General features: G+C 47.6%; 1 non-coding gene and 3 pseudogenes across 1 annotated transcript; all 4 read right to left on the minus strand.

Moving 5' to 3' along the window:
• Positions 1-10,782: 10,782 nt before the first annotated feature.
• Positions 10,783-10,996, minus strand: LOC133498688 (U2 spliceosomal RNA; annotated as a pseudogene).
• Positions 10,997-12,338: 1,342 nt separating this feature from the next.
• LOC133498687 (U2 spliceosomal RNA) lies at positions 12,339-12,513 on the minus strand (annotated as a pseudogene).
• A 256-nt stretch (positions 12,514-12,769) lies between these two features.
• On the minus strand, positions 12,770-12,990 carry LOC133498684 (U2 spliceosomal RNA; annotated as a pseudogene).
• Positions 12,991-23,332: 10,342 nt separating this feature from the next.
• On the minus strand, positions 23,333-23,404 carry trnam-cau (transfer RNA methionine (anticodon CAU)). Its single transcript has one exon. It is a non-coding gene; the product is annotated as a tRNA-Met (tRNA).
• Between the last annotated feature and the right edge of the window lie 3,558 nt (positions 23,405-26,962).

The raw sequence follows: 26,962 nt of genomic DNA on the forward strand, positions 1-26,962 counted from the left end.
TCCCTGTCCCTGCTGAAGAAAAGCAGGCCCAAACCATGAGGCTGCCACCAGTGGCACCACTAAGATGCACAACTGTGCATTTGCGCACTTGTCGCACACTCTCAGCTTAGAGGAAAACAGATCCAGCGCAGTGAACTATAGCCTAATGTGTTTTTAAAAAAAAAAAAAATATATATATATATATATATATATTATATATATATATATATATATATATACACCCCCGAACCCCAGTCTGGTGGCCATCCAGGCCACCAAACGCAAGGCATCCGGGTGGACAGGTCAGGAGGACGACCCGGACGCCAAGCACCAGGGTCCTCACGGAGCGATTCGGGTGGACGACCTCTGTGAGGAACCAAACGACGAACCAGGAACCAGGCTGAGGCAGGCAACTGCTCTGGACGAGAACCTCCCACGCCGTGGTTCCTCGATGACCAGGGACTGGTCGCCACCGAGGCTTGGTCAGGAGGCAGCCGTGGATTGGTCACCAACGAGGCCAGGTCCTGAAGCGGCTTGGCGCCCTCAGGAGCGAAGAGGATGATGGAGAGCAGGACCAGAGCCATGACCGCCACCATCACAGCCATCCCGAAGTCTCTCCAGCTCCAGGGTGGCTCCACAGAACTCCCCAGCTCCTCCTGGACAGCAACGTGAGAAGGCGGCGACACCATCGCCACCTCCTGGAGAGCAACGTGAGAAGGCGTCGACACCATCGCCATTGCCACCTCCTGGACAGCAACGTGAGAAGGCGGCGACACCATCTTCATCGCCACCTCCTGGACAGCAACGTGAGGCAGCTGGGGAACTGTCGCCACCTCCTAGACAGGAACGTGAGAAGGCGCAGGCAGCATTACCAACTCCACCTCCTCCTGGGTGGGAACGTGAGGCGGCTGTGGAACCGTCGCCACCTCCTGGACAGGAAGGTGAGAAGGCAGCGTCAGCGTCACCGTCGCCACCTCCGGTCGGCGACGAAGCAGGAACGGGGAGCGACCGCGGGCTGGAATGCATCGCGATTTGGCGGCTCCTCCTCCCTCTGGGCTGGAAGCTTCGCCACCAGCTGCGGGTCTGCCGGTTTTGCCGTTGCCGCCGAGGAGTGGGAGGACGATGTCTTAGTTGCCGCGCAGCGGCAGGCACCGGGGAGCGCCCTGCCGGGGCGTCTCCTCTGGCCGCCACGCGGAGGTCCCGGGTAGATGGCCAAGCGGGTTCCCTCAAACGGATTGGTGGAAAATACATCCGAAACGCATTGTTCATTTGTTGTCTCTGCAACGTCCCATTTCAGACAGAAAATTTAAACTTGGTTCCTCCCATTTGAAAATCTAATTCAATTTGCAGAGTTCTGCACTGTATAATTCATCAAAAAATTCACAGAAAATGTGTTTTTTTGCTTATGCACTGATGAAGTTTGGGAAAATATTTACATCACTTCTTTTGCGAAAAACTGTCAGGCTATAAAAAGATTTCCACCACCTGATTCTCTGCTCTACCTTTGTCTTCTTAATCTTCCTACCCACTACAAGAGTCATCCTACACACCACCATCCTATGTTGTTGAGCTATACTCTCCCCCACCACTACCTTACAATCACTAACGTCAGATTACATCGTCTGCAGAAAATATAATCCACCTGCGTGCATCTACCTCCACTTTTGTAAGTCTTGTTCCTGTTTCTTCTGGAAAAAAGTGTTCACCACTATCAATTCCATCCTTTTTGCGAAGTCCACCACAATCTGACCCTCAAAATTCCTTTGCTGAATGCCGTACTTACCCACCACTTCTTCCATGCCCCTTGGAGTGAACAGGTTGGATAGGATGAGAAAATAACTCACGAGAGGGCCAGCCAAAGTTGGATGTTTTGGAGAAAAGGTTAGAGCTAGCAGACTTCGATGGTTTGGACATGTTCAGAGACGAAAGAGTGAGTATATTGGTAGAAGGGTGCTGAGGATGGAGCTGCCATGCGAAAGAGCGAGAGGGAGACCAAAGAAAAAGGTTGATGGATGTTGTGAGGGAGGACATGAGGACAGTGGGTGTGAAAGAAGATGAACGATATGGGTTTAGATGGAAAAAGATGACACGCTATGGCGACCCCTAACGGGACAAGCCGAAAGGAAAAGAAGAAGAAGTGTAGCAATGATTTCAGGTTGGAATTAATCTTCTCAATCTCAAATTATCAAGAAGTATTTTTAACCCCAAATTGACTTTGATACACTTTCAAACACTTCTGTGTAAATCTCAATCACTTATTTACCAGATAACATGTGTTTATCCAATTGTCCAAGCCAAGCGGAAGCAGATAATAGTCAAATTTCTTTTCGACAAAAACATCAACTTCAACATTAAATATGAATCCTCTATGCCAAGTGGCTCTAATTTTTCCATGTACCTTCATTTATTATCACCTTCTAAATGTTTAACGGAATCAAAACTCTGGGTGTTGTCTCTCAACGGAATTAACTTGCAACAATGCTACAAGGGGTGTTCATAAAAGATTTCCCCTGACCTACTTTCGGTTAAGGTAGGAAGTGGAAATTGTACACGGACATTACCTTACACCTCTATAGGTCACATGGTAATTTGCAGCTGTGATACATAATTCGTTTCTGATTTTCAGGTGCTGAAGTAAAGTAAGGTAGCCTGATAGAGCAGCAAAAAAGTTACAGAAAAGAATATTTCCAAAACTACAGCTTTCCGATTGGTTCCAAAGGCTTATAATGTGTGGTGGAGAGTTCTATAGAAAACATGCATAAAATTAGATCGAAAAGAATCCTATTTGATTTTATAGCCAAGTTGAGCAAAATGTGCGCATCTTGCTCTGAAAGGCTGTTTTTGGCTGTAAAAAAGTTACAAACATGAATATTTCAGAAACTAAAGCTTTCCGGTTGGTTCCAAAGGCCTATAATGTTGTGTGGTGGAGAGTTCAATAGAAAACGTGCATAAAATTGGCATGAAAAGCATCCTATTTGATTTTATAGCCAAGTTGAGGAAAATGTACCGTCATGCTCTGAAACGCTGTTTTTGGCTGTAAAAAAGTTACAAACATGAATTTATCCGAAACTAAAGCTTTTCTGTTGGTTCCAAAGGCCTGTAATGTTGTGTGGTGCAGAGTTCTATAGAAAACATGCATAAAATTGGCAAGAAAAGCATCCTATTTGATTTTATAGCCAAGTTGAGGAAAATGTGCCATCATGCTCTGAAATGCTGTTTTTGGCTGTAAAAAAGTTAAAAACATGAATATTTCCAAAACTAAAGCTTTCTGGTACCCCTTTTAGTTACTTACGTGACGTCAGCTGGGCAGCACATTAAACCACCTCACAGTCCAGATGACAATGGAGTTGAAGGTTCTTAGTGTTCATTGTAAATATGACTTAAGCTCTATTGTAAGTCCTTCAGTGAGACACTCCTTAACCTCCATGACAAATTAATGAATATGCATGATATATAATGCATGTAATGTATGCAATAGAATGCATTGTGCACTTAACACACAAGTGGAACTACATGTGTAAGTAAAAGTAACAACCAAATACATTTTTTACAAAGGAAACTGTGCATTTCTTTGCAGTTTTAGGATATTGTGTCATCATTTTGCATTGTAGACTCAACAATCAGCTCCCAGTCCCTTGAATTTCATACGTTACAAATTATACAACCTTTGTAATTGGTTAAAACATTTAAATATAGAATAGAATTAGATGTGCCATTGTGGAACAACTATAATTTTGAATATTTTGAGAAACATTACTCACCGTCGTGAAAGACTGGCAACCATTTCAGGATGTAACCCCGCCCCCTGCCCGCTGACAGCAGGCAAGGCCTCCAGCACTCTTGCGACCCTTTTGAGGATAACCGGCTCAGAAAATGGATGGATGGGTGGATGTTCAATGAGCCTGTTAGCCATTGCTGGCAGAAATCCGATGAGACTCATGAAACATGAATGGCATAATACCGCATCTTTAGAAAGTCCTCGCACCGCAAAAAGACTTGACTTGCATTTTGTCTTCATGTCGTCTCGAGTTTTGGTAAAGTAACATTGTTGCCTGACCTTTAAATGATCAATCCATCCAATTTCTTTGGCACTTATCCTCAAAAGGGTCACGGGCATGCTGGAGCTTATCCGAGCTGTCAACGGGCACGAGGCAGGGCAAACCCTGAACTGCTTGCCAGCCAATCGCAGGGCACATGGAGACAGACAACAGTCACACACATCAGGACAATTTAAATTATCCAATTAATGTTGCATGTTTGTGGGACCTCCTCCACGAGCCGTCACCCTATCATGAGGTGTGATCCTAGGAGCTAAGTTGTCTGGGGCAAGCTTCGGGCAAAAGACGAACAACACCCTGAACTGATCGCCAGTCAGTTGCAGGGTAGATATTGACACCATCACTGAGCGGGTATCGATCCCACACTGTCTTTATATATTTCTGTATATAATATTTTGTGGTGTTTACATAATTCACCCGCGGGACCTCGAGTTGGGTGCGGGGTTCCGCACGGACTGTTTTTTGTTGTTGCGCTTCCGGAGGAAAGGTTAACAGTTCCCGCCGTTATGCGAGTAGTTTGGTGATGTCGAACAATAAAGCAAGTTCTGTTTCTGTGTCCGACACTCCGCCTCCGACTCCTTTTCTCCGGCGCTACACTGGTGACCCCGACGTCAGTCCCGGCGTTTTCGAGACTGAAACGAACATGGCAACCGCCATCCTCAAATTGCCGGCGTTTTGGGAGACGTCCGCGGCAGCGTGGTTCGCACAGACTGAGGCTCAGTTCGCCCTCCGCGGGATCTCAGATGATTCCACGCGTTACTACCACGTTGTCTCAGCACTCGGGAGCTCAACGGCGGCCAGAGCAGTGACATCACCTCTCCCCCGGCCCGAGATAAGTATGCTGGGATCAAGGCTCACCTTCTCAAGGTTTTTGAACTTTCACGGCCGGAACGTGCCCGACGTCTGTTGGCTATTAATGGACTGGGGGACAGCAAACCTTCCGAACTCATGGAAATGATGCTAAACCTGCTGGGCACGGAAGAGCCCAATTTCATTTTCATGGAACTGTTTCTCAGGCAAATGCCACCGCATGTTCAGACGGCGCTCGCGAACAGTACTATCACTGAGCCCCGGGCCCTGGCCGAGGAGGCCGACCGTTTCTTCCTGGCAACCCAGCGCTTCTCCCCTGAGACGCTGGCCGCGACGCGCAGTTACTCACCTTCGGGCGCGGGGGTGGCATCCAGCAGGGGCCCCTTCGGCACCGACGGCCGTGCTGGCACAGGCTTGTGCTACTTCCATGCCCGTTTCGGTGCGAAAGCGAAGAGGTGCCGCGCCCCTTGCAACTACGACGCGTCGGGAAACGCCAAAGCCCACGCTACGCAGCGGCCGTGAGCGTGGGCGCGAAGAGCCGGCTGCTGTTCGTCAAGGACAACCTTTCCGGGCGCAAATTCCTTTGTGACACCGGCGCCCAGAGGAGCGTCCTGACGGCCACTGCGGAGGACGCCGCTGGCGGGACTCATGGGCCACCCCTACTTTCCGCTAATGGCTCACCTATCCGCTCTTATGGCATGAGGACTGTGGACTTGTGTTTCGGGAGTCAGCGCTTCACATGGGACTTTGTCACTGCGGATGTCTCATTCCCTCTCCTCGGCGCTGATTTTTTTTGTGCCCACGGGCTGGTGGTGGATGTTAAGAGGGGCCGTCTGGTGGATGCACTGACTTTTTCCACGGTCGCCTGCGTCCGCAATGAGGCGACTTATGGTGGTCTCTCCAGTTCGCTATCGGACGGCACCAAGTACCAACTCCTCCTTGGTGAGTTCCCTGCCTTGACACAGCCCACTTTCTCCTCTACCACGACTAAACATGGGGTCGAGCACCACATTGAGACCAAGGGCCCCCCGATCCACGCGAGGGCCCGACGGCTTGATCCCGAGAAGCTAGCAGTCGCTAAGTCCGAGTTTGCCAACATGGAGCGTCTGGGCATCGTCCGCCGCTCGGATAGCCCGTGGGCCTCGCCACTACACATCGTCCCTAAACCGAGTGGTGGGTGGCGACCTTGTGGTGACTACCGCCGCCTTAACGACGCCACTACGCCCGACCGCTACCCTGTTCCACACATTCAGGACTTCTCAGCCCACCTGGCAGGCAAAATCTTGTTCTCCAAGGTCGACCTGGTGCGCGGGTATCACCAGGTTCCCGTGCACCCCTCAGACGTTCCCAAGACAGCTGTAATCACTCCGTTTGGACTGTTCGAGTTTCTGAGGATGCCGTTTGGTCTTAAAAACGCGGCACAATCTTTCCAGCGTTTAATGGATTCTGTGCTCAGGGACTTGCCATTTGTGTTCGTCTATTTGGATGACATCCTCGTCGCCAGCTCCTCGGAGGATGAACATCTGATGCACCTCCGCGACCTCTTCGCAAGACTTGAGCAGCATGGCCTGATCATCAACCCGGCAAAGTGTGTTTTCGGGGTGCCCTCTATCCAGTTCCTCGGGCACCTCATAGACAAGAACGGCGCCGCCCCCCTTCCGGCAAAGGTGGAGGCCGTCTCCGCTTTTCCCCGACCTCGCTCGGCTCGGGGCCTCCGGGAGTTCCTGGGGATGGTGACTTTCTACCACCGGTTCATCCGCCGGGCGGCCCACATCATGCGCCCGCTCTATGAGGCTCTTAAAGACAAGGCCCCCAACCGGGACGTTGAATGGACGGCCGAGAGGATGGAAGCCTTCGAGGCTACGAAGGCCGCACTGAGTCGTGCCGCTATGCTGGCTCACCCGACCCACGGGGCCCCTGTCACTCTCACTACCGATGCATCGGACTACGCTGTTGGAGCCGTATTCGAACAGTGGGTCGGCGGCGCCTGGCAACCGCTTGCCTTTTTCAGCCGTCAGCTGGTCCCCAGGGAGCGCAAATACAGCACGTTCGATAGAGAGCTCCTTGGCCTCTGGCTGGCGATCCGCCACTTCCGCTCCCTATTGGAAGGCCGTGAGTTCACGGCATATGTGGACCATAAACCCCTCACTTTCGCCATGTCCAAGGTGGCCGAGCCGTGGTCCGCCCGCCAGCAACGCCAACTGTCGTTCATCTCTGAGTACACTACGGACATCCAACACATCGCCGGCAAATCCAATGTGGTCGCGGACTGCCTCTCCAGGGCGATCGTCGGCACTGTGCATCTGGGTCTCGACTACTCCCGCATGAGCGCAGACCAGGCCTCGGACCACGGGGTGCAGGCCCTCAAGACTTCTGACACGGGTTTGCGCCTGGAGGAAGTCGCGGTTGGTGACTCGGGCGTCAGGTTGCTGTGCGACCTCTCGGCTGACCAGCCTCGGCCGCTGGTCCCTGCAAACTGGAGAAGAGCTGTTTTCGAGGCGGTCCACAACCTCTCCCACCCCGGAAGGAAACCGTCCGTGAGGCTGGTGGCCCAGAAGTTCGTGTGGCGCGGTCTCAAGAAAGATGTGCAGGCCTGGGTCGACTCGTGCGTGGCCTGTCAGCGGGCTAAGGTGCATCGCCACACAAAAGCCCCCTTGGAGCCCTTTGCTGTCCCCGAGAGGAGGTTTGACCACGTCAACGTTGACTTGGTAGGTCCACTTCCTCCCTCGCACGGATTCACCTACTTGCTCACCATGGTGGACAGGACGACCCGCTGGCCCGAAGCCGTTCCCCTCTCCTCGACAACGTCGTCAGACGTGGCCCGGGCGTTCATCGGCACGTGGGTTGCACGCTTGGGGACACCGTGCGACCTTTCTTCAGATCGTGGCCCTCAGTTTACCTCTGAACTCTGGAACGCAGTCGCTGAGAGTTTGGGGGTCAAGCTGCACCGCACTACCGCCTATCACCCCCAGGCGAACGGTCTTTGCGAGCGGTTCCACCGCTCCATGAAAGCAGCCCTGCGTGCCGGCTTGACGGACGGCAACTGGTTGGATAAGCTCCCGTGGGTCATGTTCGGCCTCAGGTGCGCCCCCAAGGAGGACCTGTTGTCCTCATCCGCCGAACTCGTCTACGGCCAGCCACTGCGGGTCCCCGGCGAATTCATCCCGGACGCCACAGCGCCCTGGTCCGCAGCCAGGCAACGGTCCTCCCTGCTGGAGGCCGCAAAAGGGTTTGCGCCGGTTCCCACGTCGCAACATGGCACCCCAGCTGCCCGGCTGCCCCGTCACCTGCGCTCTGCGGATTTTGTGTTTGTTTGTCATGACGCCCACCGTGGACCTCTCCGCCCCCCATACGACGGGCCGTTCAGGGTCCTGGAGCACGGGGATAAGAGCCTGCTCGTGGACATTGGCGGCAGACCCGAGACTGTTTCCGTGGACAGGGTCAAACCCGCGCACCTGGACATTGCCCAGCCTTTGGGGTTGGCCCTCCCCCCGCGTCGGGATCGTCCCCCTTTGCCCTGTGCCCCTGCGCCCGCCGGGGTACCCTTGACCCCGCCTGAGCCCTTGTCCCGTGACTCAATGGACAGTGCGGCCCCGCCCCCATCGGCCCCTACAGTGCACACTCGCCGGGGTCGGGTCATCATCCCTCCACGGCACAAGGATTTTGACTATGGGTGAATTCTGGGGGGGCTTGTGTGGTGTTTACATAATTCACCCGCGGGACCTCGAGTTGGGGTGCGGGGTTCCGCACGGACTGTTTTTGTTGTTGCGCTTCCGGAGGAAAGGTTAACAGTTCCCGCCGTTATGCGAGTAGTTTGGTGATGTCGAACAATAAAGCAAGTTCTGTTTCTGTGTCCGACACTCCGCCTCCGACTCCTTTTCTCCGGCGCTACAATTTGCCATTTTTTGCTATCTCAGCCTGTTCGAAAGTGTGGGATCATTTTGATTTAAACAACCAAATAAAGTTTAACGCAGTAAATTGGATATGTTTAATATTTACATTAGTTGAAGAATAACAATTGCTTGGATATGCAATGTTTGCTCTGCACACAAAAATTGTCTGACAGCAATATCACATCATAAATTCTGAGACATTTACGTGCTCAACATGAAAACATGCATACCAAATCAACCAGTGACCTTATCCTGACTCGAAATTCTGCCAGTAAGCCATATTTATTATAATGTGTGATAAGTGGCTCATAAAATCGATGGATGGATGGTTATGCTCTCTTTGATAAACATGAAAAGCAAACCTTAAAAGTGGCGGCACGGTTGAGCAGCTGGAAAGTGTTGGCCTAAAAGTTCTGAGGACCTGAGTTCAATCCTGTCCCTCCCTGTGAGGAGATTGCATGTTCTCCCCATTCCTCTGTGGGTTTTTCTCCAGGCACTCTGGTTTTCTCTCACATCCCAAAAGCGTGCAACAATAATTGGACACTCTAATTTCCCCTGAGGTGGGATTGTTTGGGCTTGAGAAATTCTTGGACATGCTGTAGTGTCCTATAATGACTTTCAAGTTTTGTTTTTCATATTTATCAGAGAGCATAACCACTGTGACACCAATGATTGCAAAAAACAATGTGTGTCCCATATGGTCTGGCAGTCAGGATTTGTGTTTTTTTACTGGTTTCCTTCTCTCGGGATGGGAATGTAACCTGAATTCTGTCAGGGTGGGCACAGACATCTCTTCTTTGTGGCTGTGTCCGTGGCCTGTCGCGTGCAGCCTTGATGGTGGCCATGGGGGTCTGTCTGTGCCTCCATACCAGCAAGTTTCAGGAGTTGCAGATGGCGTCTTTGATGGCAGCAACGGTGAGCCAAAGCCTCTCGAACTCCTTTTTTGTATACCTTGACTGGCTCACCCCGTAGAGCACGAATTGCTCGTTTAGTATCTCCCTTGCTGGTAAGTCTGGGAATTGCAAGTGGCTGGATGTCGCCCACAGGTCAACGGCAGCATTGCACTTCCAGAAGAGAAGACTCACCGACTAAGGCGCACCATAACCTGGTCGGGGGCATGTTGAGTGCACTGACATACCTCGGGAGTGCATCACGGCCCTGATGAGGAGGACTTCATGGGCAGCCATCCATGACAGGTCCCGAAGTTTGTCTGGGACAGCAGGATGTTTAACATTGCATCCCGTTCCTGCGCAGCAGAAATAAGAGCACAGTGATATTTTAAAACTTAACATCTTGAAATGTTCCAGTTCAAATCTCTCTTTAAAAAAATCAATCAAAGCATACGGTGGTGCCAAATAAAAAGAGACAGGAGTTCTTTGGTCAAGTGCGAGCAGTTTCAGTTTACGGAGGTATGAGGTCATGCAGAACCTTCAAAGGTGGAAGGATATATATCTGTAAATAAATTGAAACATTTTATCCAAGAGAGAAAAATGATTTGACAAAAAATGTAAAAATCATTTAGAACTATTTCCAATGCAGCTGACATGACTTCGAGTTTCAACAGTTGGATGCGCATCTTAAAACAATACTGCCAACCTCATGAGGCCTATTGTGCATGACAACCTTGCCGCTGTTTGCGACCAAGGCAATGAAGCATTCTCCACTTCTTCTCAATTGATCACCTGCAAGTTGTAAAGTCACCACCTACCACTGACCCACTTTCATATAACTTGAGAAATATATTCAGTTTTTTTTTTTTTTATTATTATTAAAACAGCCTCTGAACACTTATACAGACTGTATTAGGTATATGTTTTAAATCAGTTTCAGAAAGAGGAGCTTTCCATATCATCTGTCACCCAGGTTGAAATTAAGCACTAAATTGATTTGTGGAGTTAAGAGAAAAAGAAATTAACATTTCTTTTAATTTTCTATTTCAGTCACATGACACACCTGTTTGTTGTTCCAAGCACCATTCAACTGTCTTTAATAACTTTATCTACAATAACAGATTGTTTTTGAAGTTGCTTTTAACTCTATTGTGAGAGTGGACCATTCCTGGAGATACTGCAATACCAGGTTGATGCTTTGAGTGGATGGAGCAAGCCCCAAATCCATCTCCTAGTTCTAAAAATCAATTTAACACATGGTTCCCAGATAAGGAACATATCAGATAAGATATGAACATATTTTTTTGGTTTTGCACACTTTTATTGTCTTAACAAGACTTTACATTACAAACATTTAAAAAGAGAAAACACTTCACATTTCATTCATAAATTACATAAACAGGGCAGCATGGTGAATCAGCGGGTAAAGTGTTGGGCTCACAGTTTTGAGGTCCCGGGTTCAATCCCAAACCCCCTGTGTGGAGTTGGCATGTTCTCGCTGCGCCTGCGTGGGTTTCCTCCAGGAAATCTGGTTTCCTCCCACATCCCAAAAACATGCAATTGGTCACTGCCTCCCCAGCTGCTCGACAGCTGGGATCGGCTCTAGCACTCCCTGCGACCCTCGTGAGGATAAGTGGCAAAAGAAAGAACAAATTTTCATTACATTAATTGAACACTCTAAATTGCCCCATGTGTGATTGGGACTGCGGCTGTTTGTCTCCATGTGCTCTGCGATTGGCTGGCAACCAATTCCGGGTGCATCCCCCCCTCCTGCCCGTTGACAGCTGAGATAGGCTCCAGCACTCCCCGTGACCCTTGTGAGGATAAGCGTAAAAAATGGATGGATGAATTTACATAAACATGAAAACTTTCTAGGCTTTAAGAGAGTAAGTGATAAGATGATATCAGTCAGGACCGTGATGCACTCCTGGGGTATGTCAGCGCACTCAACATGCGCCCGATCAGGTTGTGACGCCCCTGAGTCGGTGAGCCATCTCTTCTGGGAGTGCAGTTCTGCCGTAGACCTGTGGGCGACAGCCGGCAACCTGCAATTCCCGGACATACCGGCAAGGGGTGTCCTAAACGAGCAATTTGTGCTCTATGGGGTGAGCCAGTCGAGGTTTACAAAGGAGGAGTTTGAGATAAGAACAGATTTTCTTTTGTACACTTTTATTGTCTCAAGACATTACATTACAATCATCCAAAAATAGGAAACACTTTTTACATTTCATTCATGATTTACATAAACATGAAGACTGTCTAGGCTTCAAAAGAATCAATAAGGCAATAAATATGGTACTAAAAAGGCTCAATTTTTTTCCACTGTGCAGACACGGAATGATTCCTAACTAGGTGAAACTCATCCCACACTCCCAAACAGCACGCTCAGGGAACCTGTCACGTATTCCAGCGACGGTCGCTGACGTTTTTCTCCTCTTTTACTCCTTCCTCTCCCATATCACCAGGCCGCTGCGGCGAGACCTTCAACGTGAAGCTCCAGTTCCCTCCTCCGGGTGAGCCATGGATGACTCTCCTTTGTGCCTCTGGTGTGGTCAGGAGATGTATCTCAGTGGTAGGGTGCATGCTTTACATGTATGAAGTCTTGGGTTCAATCCCCAGCATCTCCATTCAGTCCAGTGAGATAAGAATAGGTTTTTTTTTTGTGCATCACTATTTTTCTTCATCTTTCCTTGCTTTTCTGAACTGTCTTCTCATGCACCATTCCTGAAGATACTGCAATACCAGGTTGATGCTTGAAGTTGCTGGAGGAAGACACAAATTCATCTCCTGGTTCTTAAAAATCAAGAGAACAATTGGTTCCCAGATAAGGAACGCGTGAGATATTAACTACACTTGATCTTACCCAAAAGACCGAGAAGCGATATCAACTTGGCACCAGTAAATACGACCCGATTGTCCAGCCTACAAGCCAAAGCTTTGGTGCCACACAAATTGACTCATGACAATCACTTGTGACTCACATATGACACGTCTTGCAAACATCAATCGATCAACGGTTTACAAGAAATGGCAGCTGTGTTGTTTTCAACATATGAAGTGATGGATGGATTGGTACTTTGTCAAGACAAAACAAAAGTCCTTATGGTTGCTTTCTCAGAGTTCTCATTGACATCATTAGTGCAGGTGCACTGTTCTTGGAGGTACTGCAATCCCAGGTTCATGCGTGGAAAGGACGGAGCAAACCCCTATTCCATCTCCCTGCTCCAAAAATCCATATAATATACGGTCCCCGGATAGGGGACGTATCAGATATTGAACTGACAAGAACAGATTTTTTTCTTTTGTTCACTTTTATTGTCTTAAGACTTTACATTACAAACATTTAAAAAGAGAAACATTTTACATTTAATTTATAATTTACATAAACATGAACACTGTCTCGGCTTTAAAAGAATAAATAAGACAATAAATATTGTACTGAAAAAAAGATCAATGTTTTCCACTGTGCAAACATGGAATGATCCTTTACTAAGTGAAACTCATCACACACACTCTCAAACAGCACGCTCCAGGAACCTACCAATTGCCCAGCAACGATCGCCGACATTCTTCTCTTCTTTCACTCCTTCTTCTCCCATATCGCCAGGCCGCTGAACCTGCATCGTGAAGCTCCGGTTCCCTCCTCCACGTGAGGCACAGACGACTTTGTGGCTGTGTCGTGGCCTGCCGCGTGGACCCTTGATGGTGGCGCCACAGAGACGGGATGGCGCGGGGGGGACTGTCTGTACCTCCTTACCATCAAGTTTCTGGAGGTCCAAATGGCATCTTTGATGGCAGCAACGGTGAGCCAGTGCCTCTCGAACCCCTCCTTCGTAAACCTCGACTGGCTCACCCCATAGAGCACGAACTGCTCATTGAGGACCCCCATTGCCAGTAAGTCCGGGAATTGCAGGTGGCCGGCAGTTGCCCACAGGTCTACGACAGCACTGCACTCCCAGAAAAGATGGCTTACCGACTCAGGGGCGCCACAACCTGGTCGGGGCATGTTGGGAGTCCATAACGGTCCTGATTGGGAGGACTACATGGACAGCAAACCATGACAGGTCCCAAAGTCTGTTTGGGAGTGCAGGATGGTTTACATTGTGCTCAATTGTTGTGGACTCGCCGACTGCAAGCCACGGACCGAGCTCACTGTATCTTCTTCCTGCACAGCAGAAATAAGAGCACAATGAGTTTTTAAAACCTGACAGCGTTCATGTTCCAGTTTAAAATGTTTAAAATAATCATTCCGTGTCTGCACAGTGGAAAAAAATTGAGCCTTTTTAGTACCATATTTATTGCCCAATTGATTCTTTTAAAGCCTAGACAGTCTTCATGTTTATGTAAATTATGAATGAATTGTAAAAAGTGTTTCCTATTTTTGGATGATTGTAATGTAAAGTCTTGAGACAATAAAAGTGTACAAAAGAAAATCTGTTCTTATCTCAAACTCCTCCTTTGTAAACCTCGACTGGCTCACCCCATAGAGCACAAATTGCTCGTTTAGGACACCCCTTGCTGGTATGTCCGGGAATTGCAGGTTGCCGGCTGTCGCCCACAGGTCTACGGCAGAACTGCACTCCCAGAAGAGATGGCTTACCGACTCAGGGGCGCCACAACCTGGTCGGGGGCATGTTGGGAGTGCATAACGGTCCTGACTGGGAGGACTACATGGGCAGAAAACCATGACAGGTCCCAAAGTCTGTTTGGGAGTGCAGGATGGTTTACGTTGTGCTCAATTGTTGTGGACTCGCCGACTGCAAGCCACGGACCGAGCTCACTGTATCTCCTTCCTGCACAGCAGAAATAAGAGCACGATGAGTTTTTAAAACCTGACAGCGTTCATGTTCCAGTTTAAAATGTTTAAAATAATCTTAATAAAGGCATATGCAGGTGGTAATTTAAAAGTGACAGGAAATTTGTTGTCAACTGGAATGAGTTTCAGCTTCCGGAGGTATGAGCCCATCCAGAAACATGCCATAGCTTGGCATTTTGGAGTACTGGATGGGCCCAATGCACTTAAGTGTAACAATGTACATCTGCTCCCCAGGAAGATCTGGAAGTTTGGCACGCCTTTTCCTCCTTTTTCTTCTTCTTGACAACCTGCCTCTTGAGTCTTTCCCACTTGGAGCCCCAGAAAAAGTAAAAGATGGCTTGATCCAGATCTAAAAGCACACTTCTTGTTAAGGTAAAAACAGAACCAATTAGTAAAAGCAGGGGTAAAATAACTGCTTTTATAATTAACACTTTCCCTTCAAAAGTCAACAGTATTAGTCCCCAGAACCCGAGTCTTTTCCTAACTTTCCCTGTGACGTCACCCCAATGTTTTCCCTCCACCATCTTTACCAAATTTCAGCCCAAGGATTTTTTGGTCCATCTGTGTCACCGACAATGATAGTCTAGTCTTCTCCACCTCAGTCCATGGTCCATGAAATTGGGCTTGAGTCTTCTCTCTGTTAAGTTTGGACCCAGAGGCCTGTCCATATCAGTCGGTCAAGTCCAGTGTCCTCTAAACTGATAAAAGATCTGTGTGTAAAATGTTGAAATCATCCATATATAAAATACATAATGTGCTAAGACCCCCGCTCCCTGGAATATTTACACCCTTCATCATTTTGTCTTTTCTCACAACTTGTGCTAAAGGTTCGATGTACAGGATGTAGAGCAGGGCAGATAACAGGCACCCCTGACGTACACCACAGTTAATGTGAACTGCTTTGGTCAGGTTCCCATTAAGCATACATTTACTAGTGATGTCTTTATATAATAATCTTACTCACTCTACATACCTTTCTGGAAATCCACATTTTTCTTGTAGCATAAAAAGGTATTCATGCGAGACTCGGTCAAAAGCTTTTTTAAAGTCTAAATTTATAACAACCGTTCTCATATTTCTGTTTCTCGCATAACAGATGGTGTAGCGGATCAATAAAAGACTGTCTGTGATCCTCCTCCCTGGGATAGCACAAGTTTGCTCCGGGTCAATCAGGTCTTCTAAAACTATGCAGATGTGGGTTGCTAAAAGTTCGCTAAAAGGGTTACAGTCAAAATGTAAAAGCGTGATAGGTCGCCAATTTTTAAGATTTTTTTTCTCCCTTTTTATGAAATAAGGTCAGTATCCTTCCCCTAAAACTGTCAGGTAGTCGACCGGTCTTGTCAAACTCGTTAAAAACAGTGATCAAATGTGGTGCTAAAATGTCCCAAAAAGTTAAATAAAATTCTAAAGGGAGCCCATCCTCTCCTGGGGAGTTGGACTTCTTAAAAGTGATGCACATTTTTTCAGTTCATCCAGGGTAAAACTTTGTATTAAAAGCTCCTTTTTGATCATTGTTTTTTTTCCATAAAATTTAAAACCTCTGACATCCTCTCTACTAGGGTGTCTTTCCAATCGTATAGTTTTTGATCAAAGGTTTCCACAATATTTTGCAACTCACCATTTTCTTCTGTGGTTTCTCCATTTTCCTTCTGTAGTTTAAAAATGCCCCCACCCTTGTCCATGATTTTTTTTAAAAAAAAAAGTACCTTGTGCATTTTCCCTCCTTCCTCAATTTCCCGTTCTCTACTTCTCATTTTCACCCCTTTGCTTTTAATTTCTGCTACAATTGTCAATTCCTTTTTTACCTGTTTGATTTTATCGTTTAAATTAATCCCTTTTTCTCTCAGTTTAAAATAACGTTCTTTTTTCCAGTCCCGCCATGAGTTTCATTTCCTTTTCTTTTTTCTCCTTCCTGCTTTCTTAAAAAAGGCCCGAGTCCTCACTTTTATCATTTCCCACCATTGTGCCTGCGATTCAAAAAAATCCTGGAGGGTCTGCCACTCTTGGTACTGCTCCCTGCACTGGCCAACCAAGGTCTCATCAGCAGGGAGCAGTTCAGTTTCTACAGACCCCTTCCAAAAGTCACGGCAGTGGGGATTTGTAATGTGCAGGACAACAGCAGATGGTCTGAGAAAAAAAAACGGGCGTTAAAAATGCATCCAAAGGTGCCCAGTCTCATGTAAAAATATAGTCTTTTCGAGAGGCTTTCGAGTGGTCTCCACTGAACCAGTTGAAACCTTGTCCTCTCGGATACATCACTTTAAAACAGTCTTAATTTAAAAACCTGACACACGTTTTGTCAACTTTAAAATCATCCCCAACTCCCTTTTTGTCCTTTCTTCTTAACACACAATTAAAATCTCCACCCATAAGTTGTGCCCGACCCAACATGTAAAATTGCAAACTTTCTGAAAGATCAAATCTGTCATTCTTTTCATTAAAACCATAAATATTTATTTGTAATATTTGACAGCAAAACAACATTCAAAAAGGAGAGTTTGTTTGGGGAACTTGAGGGAAATATTCGACATTCGTTTGAGTTTTCTGAATTCGGGGGCTTTCCTCTTTTTGTGAGCCTCGAGAGGACTCAGAGGAGAGTTCTGAGGCTAATCATTTCAGTTTTGCCGCACAAGATGTTGGCGTCTCGTCAATTTGTGTCAGACTCGTCTCGCCAGGGTTAGTTGGAGCCATTTCCTGCAGCGGACTAATTCTCCGGTGACTCTCCATTAATTGTACTGAGCCCTCTTCCTCCCCACTTATTTCCTCCTCCTCATTTACAGGTTTTTAAGTTTCCTCCCCCTCACCTCTCTCCAATTCCTCGTTAACAATTTTCATTTCCGGTTCTCCATTTTCTTTTTCCTTATCCTTTTTATCTCGCATTCCAGCCTTTAATCTGTTGGCAAAAGATTCAGGGCAATTTCTTAAAAAATGGTCTGAGTCACCACAGAGATTGCACTTTCTGCCATTGGGACATTTTTTTAAATGTGTGCCCAATTTCTCTACGTTTGTCACAAATGACTTGCTGACAGGCCTCTGCCAGGTGCCCGTGCTTACCACACTTATGGCATGGCTTGGGCTGCCCTTGGTAATAAATGTAACCACGGTTTTCTCCCAAAACTATTATTGATGGGAGATGTTTCAGGCCCTGGAAACCCTGAGAGTCTTGCCATTGTTAAATGGGGACTCACGAGGTGCAATTCCAGATGACGTCCTCATTTCTCACCTTCATATCTTGGCCTTTTACCGTGCAATATCTACCCAGCCAATAAATAATGTCATTTGCACTCACTGTCTCATTAAACGTTCTGACAATGACAATTTTAGCCGGATTGTCAGTCAGTTTTTCAACACTGAATGCAGAAAACTGGGCTTTCTCATCCTCATACCGTGTCCAGAATTCATGTAAATATGCCGCAGTACCTCCATTTGCTTTCTGTTCAGCTTGTATCTTTGTGAAGAAAAATGTCAATTCCCTCAAGTGCTTTAGCGTCCATTGAGCATGTAGAGTTCCTCCATTCTCCATTTGACTTCATTTTGTCTGCTGACTTTTCTTACTCTTGTAGTGTATTTTGACACTATGTAAGACGTGTATTTTTGTATTATATAAGATAAAACCTAAGTGGGTGGAACGGTGGATCAGTGGATCAGCTGGTAAAGCGTTGGCCTCACAGTTCTGAGGACCCGGGTTCGATCCCGGCCCCGCCTGTGTGGAGTTTGCGTGTTCTCCCCGTGCCTACGTGGATTTTCTCCAGGCACTCCCGTTTCCTCCCACATCCCAAAAACATCCAACATCAATTGGACACTCCAAATTGCCCCGAGGTGTGATTGTGAGTGCAGCTGTTTGTCTCAATAGGCCATGCGATTGGTTGGCAAGTAGTTAAGGGTGTACCCCGCCTCCTGCCTGTTGACAGCTGGGATAGGCTCGAGCACTTCCCGTGAGCCTTGTGAGGATAAGCGGCAAAGAAATGGATGGAAAACCTAAGTGAGGAGAATTAAGGTCCGAGCTTAGAAAGTAAGACAAACAAGTCTGCTTCAAAGGAATTCTAATACCAATTTGGTGCTGCCACAGTCAGCCATACCGTAGGTGACCACCTGGGGTTCTGGTTCCAAATGGCTTTTATTTGTTTGTCACAAGGCTGTAGGAATAATTGTGAATATAATTATCATACATCTGCTTCCAAGAAAGAAATGCTTTGCTCTCCTCTAGATAAAGTGGCACCCGCTTACAAGGAGATAGCACAAGAACATCTAATCATCAGAACCTTTAGAACCAGAAGCACCTGTTGTCTCTTAAAGAAATGATAACCACACATGTACTGAGCAATCTTACACACACATGAACAAACAAGTACACTTTCCACTTTCGCTGTTTTTACTGCGGGCGGTTGGGACACTTGGTCGCCCGCTGCCCGATTCGACCAAAGCACTCCGACATCAGGATCTCTACTCCGGTGAGTGTGCGGTATACCGCGGCGGAGTCAGGGAGGTCCCTTCTTCACCTCACCTTGGGAACGGACTCCCGTTCATGCACTGTGACTGCTTTCATAGATTCCGGGTCGGACGCAAACCTGATAAATCCCCGCGTGGTCAAGGAGCTGGTGGCAGCAACTTTCCCCATGCAACGGCTTCGTCACGCCTATGCCGCCAACGGCAAGTTCCTTTGTTGGGATACACATTGCACTCAGACGCTACGTATGAGCTTTCCAGACGCTCACTCGGAGCGTATTAGCTTTCATGTCTTCAACGCACGTAGTAGCGACGTCATCCTGGGCTGTCCGTGGCTCAAAGAACATAACCCGCACATAGATTGGGCCACGGGTCAGATCAAGACTTGGGGAGAGGACTGTCGCAGTTGCTGTTTCGCTGTCCAGGAAGACAAGGGTATTCAAGTCGCACCGGTTCGTCTAACAGAACCTAGCGCTGACCGCGGTGCCCTCCTGCTACCATGACCTCCGGGAGGTCTTCTCCGAATCTAAGGCGAAGTCTCTGCCGCCACATCGGTCATACGACTGCGCGATTGAACTCCTGCCAGGCACCTCTCCTCCCAGAGGGAAACTGTTCTCGTTAACAGGACCAGAGCATCAAGCCATGAGGGACTACATCGAGGACTCGCTGGCAGCCGGACTCATTCGCCCCTCATCCCCACCAGCCGGTGCGTTTTTTTTTTTTTTTTTTTTGTCAAGAAGAAGGACTCCACGGTGCAACCCTGCGTGGACTACCGAGGACTGAACGACATCACAGTCAAGAACCGGTGCCACTGATCGCTACAGCATTCGAACTCCTTCAGGGAGCCCGGATCTTCACTAAGCTCGACCTGCGCAGCGCTTACCATCTGGTGCGGATTCGGGAAGGAGATGAGTGGAAGACGGCGTTCAACACCCCCAGGGCATTATGAGTATCTTGTGATGCCTTTTGGACTGACCAACGCCCCGGCCGTCTTTCAAAACTTCATTGACGTGCTTCGGGAGTTTCTGAATAAGTCTGTCTTTGTATACCTGGATGACATTCTCATCTTTTCGGCAGATCTAACCTCTCACATTCGACAAGTCAGAGAAGTGCTCCGGCGTCTGCTGAAGCACCAATTGTACGTAAATATGGACAAGTGAGTTCCATCGGGGATCCGTGTGCTTCCTGGGCTTCGTCCTGGCAGAGGGAGAGATACGTATGGACCCCGGGAAGGTCGACGCGGTGCTGCGTTGGGCTACCCCCGCCAACTGGAGGGACGTACAGAGGTTTTTGCGATTCGCCAATTTCTATAGGAAGTTCATAAGGAACTTCAGTTCCGTGGCCGCTCCTCTGCATGCGCTCACCTCGCCACACACCACCTTCTCGTGGACCTGGCAGGAGGCCTTCAGCAGGCTAAAGGCAAGTTTCAGTGCTGCGCCCATTCTCACTGTTCCGGACCCAGATAACCAGTTTATGGCGGAGGTGGATGCATCTAATTCAGGAATCGGAGCCGTCTTGTCTCAGAGGAGTCCCAGGGATGGTCGGATCCACCCATGCGCGTTCCTTTCTAGGAAGCTGACCCCGGCAGAGAGGAACTACGACGTGGGTGGATCGAGAACTGCTGGCGGACAAGACGCCGTTGGAGGAGTGCCGGCACTGGTTAGAGGGCTCGCAAGTTCCGTTCGTGGTATTCACTGACCACAAGAACCTTGAGTACCTGAAGACCGCGAAGCGGCTGAACGCCCGCCAGGCCAGGTGGGCCCTGTTCTTCATCCGCTTCCACTTAACTCTGTCCTTCCGCCCAAGCCGGATGCACTCTCGCGGATCCACGAGGGGGAGCGCACGGAATCAGAGGCCGCTCCTATCCTGCCAGAGGCGTGCTTCGTGTCCGGCTTAACCTGGGTGGTTGGTCTGTAGTGGACCGTTTCTCCAAGATGGTCCACTTCGTGCCGCTTCCGAAGATCCCATTGGCCAAGCAGACAGCCCAGCTGGTGTTTGACGAGGTCGTCCGTTACCACGGGCTACCCCAGGACATCGTTTCGGACAGGGTTCCGCAATTTAGCGCCCGCTTCTGGAAGGAGTTCTGCAACCTCATTGGCGCCTCAGCTAGTCTGACATCGGGTCATCGTCTCATGGCCAGACTGAGAGGATAAATCAGGAGTTGGAGACCGGTCTTCGATGTCTGGCATCCAGGGACCAGAGCACGTGGAGCCAGCACATCAAGTGGGTGGAGTATGCCAACAATTCTCTACCCTCCGCCTCAACAGGTATGGCTCCACTCCATGTCGTGCATGGCTATCCTCCGTCCCTGTTTCCTCCACTGGCCACAGACTCCGCGGTCCCATCGGCCCTGGCTGTGGTGCGACGCTGCAAACGGACCTGGGAAGCAGCTCGGAGGACACTGCTGCGCATGAGCAGCGCCTACAAGTCCGCAGCGGACTGCAAAAGAAGGGCCGCTCAGAGTGGGACAGCGAGTGTGGCTCTCTACCAAAGATCTCCTGCTGCGGACGGAATCCCGCAAACTTGCTCGCAGGTTTGTTAGCCCGTTCCCGGTTTCCAAGATCATTAACCCGGTCGCCGTCTCGCTGAAACTGCCCAGGTCGATGAGGGTGCACCCTACGTTCCACATCAGCAGACTTCGCCCGAATCGCACTTCGTCGCTGGCTCCTCCGGTCAAGCCCCCCACTGCCCCCCCGCATGGTGGACGGTGGGCCGGTGTATACTGTGCGCCGGCTGCTGTCTTCCCGCCGCAGAGGAAGGCGGATCCAGTACCTGGTGGACTGGGAGGGATATGGCCCGGAGGAGCGCTCCTGGATCCCTTCCCGCTTCGTCGTGGACCGCTCCCTCATCAGGGACTTTCACGCGGCTCATCCAGATGCTCCTGGGCCGTCCAGAGCCGGCCGTTGGGGGGGGGGGTACTGTCATGCTCCTGGCTTCCTGCCCAGGCTGGGCATGGCTAGCCAATTAGTCAGAGCACACCTGCACCTTGTTCCAGCTGATGCCTCCCAGTGTATTTGTAGGACTTGGGGGACGACTTGTCCTTCGCTAGATTGTCGTCCTTGATCCCTCGCTCCCGCACTCCTGTTTGCCTGACTTCTGCTCTCTGTGTACCGACCCACGCCTGTCCACTGACCACCCTCGTAAGCCTGCCGTACTATTACTTCTGCCTGGTTTGGACTGCCTACCTGAACACTGACCTTGGACTGAATAAAGATTTCTTCTGCACTGTCTCCGTGTCTCTGGAGTCGTGCATTTGGGTTTGCCCTCGTGCCCCGTTCGTGACAGTAAAGACATCTATGGTGAGTATGAAACTCACACACTCATGGGAATGTGTGAGTTTGCGCATCTGGGCGACTGTGGCTGAACCAAACCTTGCGAAAACTCGTCCCTATCGAGCAGACAAATTCGTCTATAAAACATGGAAAAGGGCAACGTGTGTCCTGTACGTAGTTGAGCTCCGTGAAACGTGTGCTTGCGGGCCATAGTCCACCCCTGGACGACTGGCACTTCTTAAAGTGATCCTTTTAAGGTACGAGCAATCATTTAGATTATTTGTTTTTACTTTGACTGACTGGTGTAAACTTCATCCAGTGTTTATATGATGCGTGCAAACTCCATTCACTTCACAATAAGCAGCAGTTTAGAAAATGTCAAATTCATCCCAAGAAAAAAAAAATGCTGCCTTCAACACTTTTCATGCTACTCCAAATTTTCTGTTAAACAAAACAAAACAGAATTAGATGTTGGTTTTTAAATCAGCCAAACAACTGTGCAAGTGGAAATTAAATTCACCCTCTCAAAACCTTCAAATACACAACAATTCAAATCTTCCATGTTACAATTAATTTACTTTTTCCTTGAACAAGGAACTGAATATAAAAATTCCTGACAGGTGTTTGATTCATGTTTAGACCAATAAATGTCCTGGTTCAATTCAGAATGGCAGAAAGTTGTCAGCCAGCTCGACTTTCTCATTTGCTGACTCCCACGTCAATCAACATGGGCACATGGAGACAGACAACAGTCGCACTCAAAATCACATTTTGGGGCAATTTAGAGGCTCCATGGAATGCATGTTTTTGGGATGTGGGAGGAAACTGGCCTGCTTGGAGACAACCCACGCAGGTAGGGGGAGAACATGCAAACTCCACACAGGTGGAGGAGGGCTCTGATCCCGGTCCTCAGAACTGTGAAGCCAACGCTCGACAGCACTACTGTATATATGTTTTGCAAATATATATATATTTGCATGCTAGACAAAATGAAATAGAGACCAAGCAAACGCGTGACCCTGTCCAGACTGAAAATCCTGAATTGGCAGTAATATATGTGTATGTTGAGCATGTCCAGTAGAAGTGAATCAAGGAAGTGACTGCTGAAGAGGAGACAAATTATTGGCCACAATTTTTAACTACAGAAGAAGACCAAAAGAAACCCTGTTAGCAGAGGATGGTTTCGATCCATCGACCTCTGGGTTATGGGCCCAGCACGCTTCCGCTGTGCCACTCTGCTTCACACAATGATTTGTGCTCGGGAGAGAATGTTAATTTAAATTTGAAAATCACTGAAGTGATGGGAAAGAGTAGTGAAGGCTTGACTCAGGACCAAAGTCAGTATCTGCGAGAAAGATGGAGGCATGCGCTGGAAAGGAGAGTATTGAAGATGAGCCGAATTAAAACAGAATAAATGTGCGTGAATGAGGATGGAGCTGCCAGGCCAAAGAGCGAGAGGAAGACCAAAAAGAAGCTTGATGGTTGCCAGCCAATCACAGGAGACGTAGAAACAAAAACATTTGCTCTCACAATCTCACCTAAGGGCAATTTAGAGTGTCCAATGAATGCATGTCTTTGGAATGTGGGCGGAAACTACAATCTTCTTCTTTTCCTTTCGGCTTGTCCCATTAGGGGTCGCCACAGGATAGACAACAGTCGCTCTCACACTCACACCTCAGAGCAATTTAGAGTTTCCAATGAATACTTGAATATTTTTGGGATTTCCACACAGGCAGGGGCCGGGATTTGAATCCCGTTCCTCAGAACTATGACGCCAATTCTTGAGAGCTTCACCACCGTTGTTTGAATCGTAGTAATAAAAAATAAACTGAAAATGCATTAATCTGGTTAGTGACATTGGCCTGCAATTATATTGAGCACGACTGAAAATGATTTGCATCCCAGTGGTTCAAAATAGGATTGTGAGGAGATCAACATTTAGAAAGTGAGAGTGATCATGTTTCATGATGAATACCAAAAATAAGCCACGTTCTTCATTTTGGGATCAATTTTATTTCTTACAACCAAATAACGTTTCATGGAGTGTTTAGCAGATGTATAATGTGCTCAATATTTAATTGTATTTTTAATCTTTAAATCGGTCAAACATGAACAATTGCTTGTAGGTGTAGTCTTTACGCTGCACACAAAGACTGCCTTGGTGGAATATGCTGAGAGATTTGCATGCTCGACATGATGTCACGCTGACCGAGCAAACCAGTGACCCTGTCTAGACTGAAAATTCTGACAGTAAGCTCCAGTACATGTGTGGATATCTCCAGTCAAAAGTGCATTGAGGAAGTGGCCCTCAATCAATGAGGATACAAGTTTTTGTTTCTCACTGAAGAAGAATGGAACCTCACATTCTGTTAGCAGAGGATGGCTTCGATCCATCGACCTCTGGGTTATGGGCCCAGCACGCTTCTGCTGCGCCACTCTGCTTTGTAATCTACTTCGTTGTATGTACTTTCGTACCCATCTGAAAAGAATTTGGCAGCTGTTCATACATGGATCAGACTCCAAGACATATTTGGTATTTGGTCGACTTTTATGATCATTGGTGTTTATCCGGTCAAATCAAAGTGCTGATCAGTAGTGATGCTTTTCTGGGTACTTCCACAGGGATTTTAAATGGACAGATCATTGAAAAGAGGATTTTTTCCCAAATGGAAGAGAATTGAGGGAATGAAAACACAAGTCTTTATTGCACAATATTTCTCAAAATGAGAAAGACTTTAAAAAGTGGCATTCATGGAATTAATTCTAAAGACCAATGCCACCACGATGATGGGACATTTTGGATTGACACCAACCTGCCGACACCAATCAGCCGATAAGTCAAATGCAACAAAGCAGATACAAAAGTGACAGCGTACAGTATATGATGCACGTGTGCTCACATTATATCAAGTATATCTTAACTTACTATTGTAATCAATGTAGCCATTGAACATGTTGACAACGCCTGCAGACTTTTAAAAACTACCGTCCGGCACGATCACCGGGGGCTGCCAGCGGGCCCGCAACATTTCGTTGCGGCTCCACTTCCCAAACATAATCTAAAATATTCTAGCCCAGAAGAAAAAAAAAAACAAAAAAACAACGACCCATCGCTGTTTTTCATCGTAAGACACCTCCAGTCAGATGGTCCCTTAAAATTCGCTTGAGTCGCTATGTATAATTTCATAGATTGATCATTAAAATTTGATGGGTAATTTTAAAAAACACAAATATTTCTCTTTTTATAGGAAAACACCTGTAAAGAGAGAAAAAAAGATACAAGAAGGTTTATATTATTATTTCTCAAATAAAAGTTTTGGCCTCAAACACATTTTGATCTTTGGTTTCATTCAAGAATAGTTATAGATTTTTTTTTAATCTACAAAGATTTGAACTTTGAGAGTGTTGAAATGATGGCACAGTGAACCACCTGGTAAAGTGTTTGCCTCACAGTACTGAGGTCCCCGGTTCAATCCCGGACCCGCCTGTGTGGAGTTTGCATGTTCTCCCTGTGCCTGTGTAGGTTTTCTCCGGTCACTCCGGTTTCCTCCCACATTCCAAAAACATGCAACATGAATTGGACAGTCAAAATTCCCCCAAATTGTGTGAGTGTAAGTGCGAGTTTGTCTTGATGTGCCGTGTGATTGGTTGGCAACCAGTTCAGGGTGTAGGGTTAGGGTTAGGTTAAAAAGTGACAACAAAAAAAATTCACTTTTTACAAAGGAAAATGAAAATTGTCTGATGATGGGGGATCATCTGGTGAGAACGTTGGCCTCACAGTTCTGAGGATGGGGGCACCTGTGTGGAGTTTGCATTTTTACCAATGCCTACGTGGGTTTTTTCCGGGCATTCTGGTTCCCTCAGACATCCCGAAAACATGCAACATTAATTGGAGACATTGCACTCTATTGTGAGTGCAATGTTGTCTCTTTCCATGTGCCCTGTGATTGGCTGGCAACCAGTTCATGGTGTTACCTGGCTCCCGACAACTGGGATAAGCTCCAGCACTCCTGCGACACTCGTGAGGATAAGTGGCAAAGATATGCTTATGGCTTGCTCCACATAAACTGTATAGTACGTCAACTCAGAACCTCTTAAGACTTTCATACAGTATCACCATAAAGGTTTCACACCCCTTCACATTTTCCACATTTTGCTGCAAAATTTCATTAAAAGCAAAAAAAATCTTCATAAATTATGAAGGCAGTCATGTTTTCAGACATTTATGTCAATTTATAAATCATGTAAATATTCAAACATAATGGGTAAATCAGTATTTACTTCATTTGCAAGGCCACTCAAACTTGAGGTTAGGTGTATCAGATTTCCACTGATTGTCCTTGAGGTCCTTCTCCAACTTGAATGGAGTCCACCTGTGGTCAGTTTACTGGATTGAACACCATTATTGAATGGCACACAGCTGTCTAGATAAGATGCAGCTAAGGATAAGCGGCTCAGAAAATGGATGGATGGATCTTCAGATGGTCTTCAGGTGGAGTCATTCACTGCTGACATTATTTTTTTTGTCGACTGCTGGTGTTTGAAGTGTTCAGTGTGGAAGCAGAGTAAGCAGTTGCTTGGAGGCGCCACACATCAAGGGAGAGCGCTGGAATACACTAATCTGGAAATGCGTCCGGTGAATTTAAAATGCTGTTTTTAAATGGTGATTTTATTTATTCTGCAAAAATGTATCTTTGCCCTGTGTGTAAAGTAAATGAAGGAACTGACATCGACAAGCTTGGAAAGGGTTTCAAAGGCCATTTCTAAATCTCGGATTCCAGTTAACCAAAGCAAGAGC

This window comes from Syngnathoides biaculeatus, chromosome 3 (assembly GCF_019802595.1).
Source record: "Syngnathoides biaculeatus isolate LvHL_M chromosome 3, ASM1980259v1, whole genome shotgun sequence".
NCBI lineage: Eukaryota > Metazoa > Chordata > Actinopteri > Syngnathiformes > Syngnathidae > Syngnathoides > Syngnathoides biaculeatus.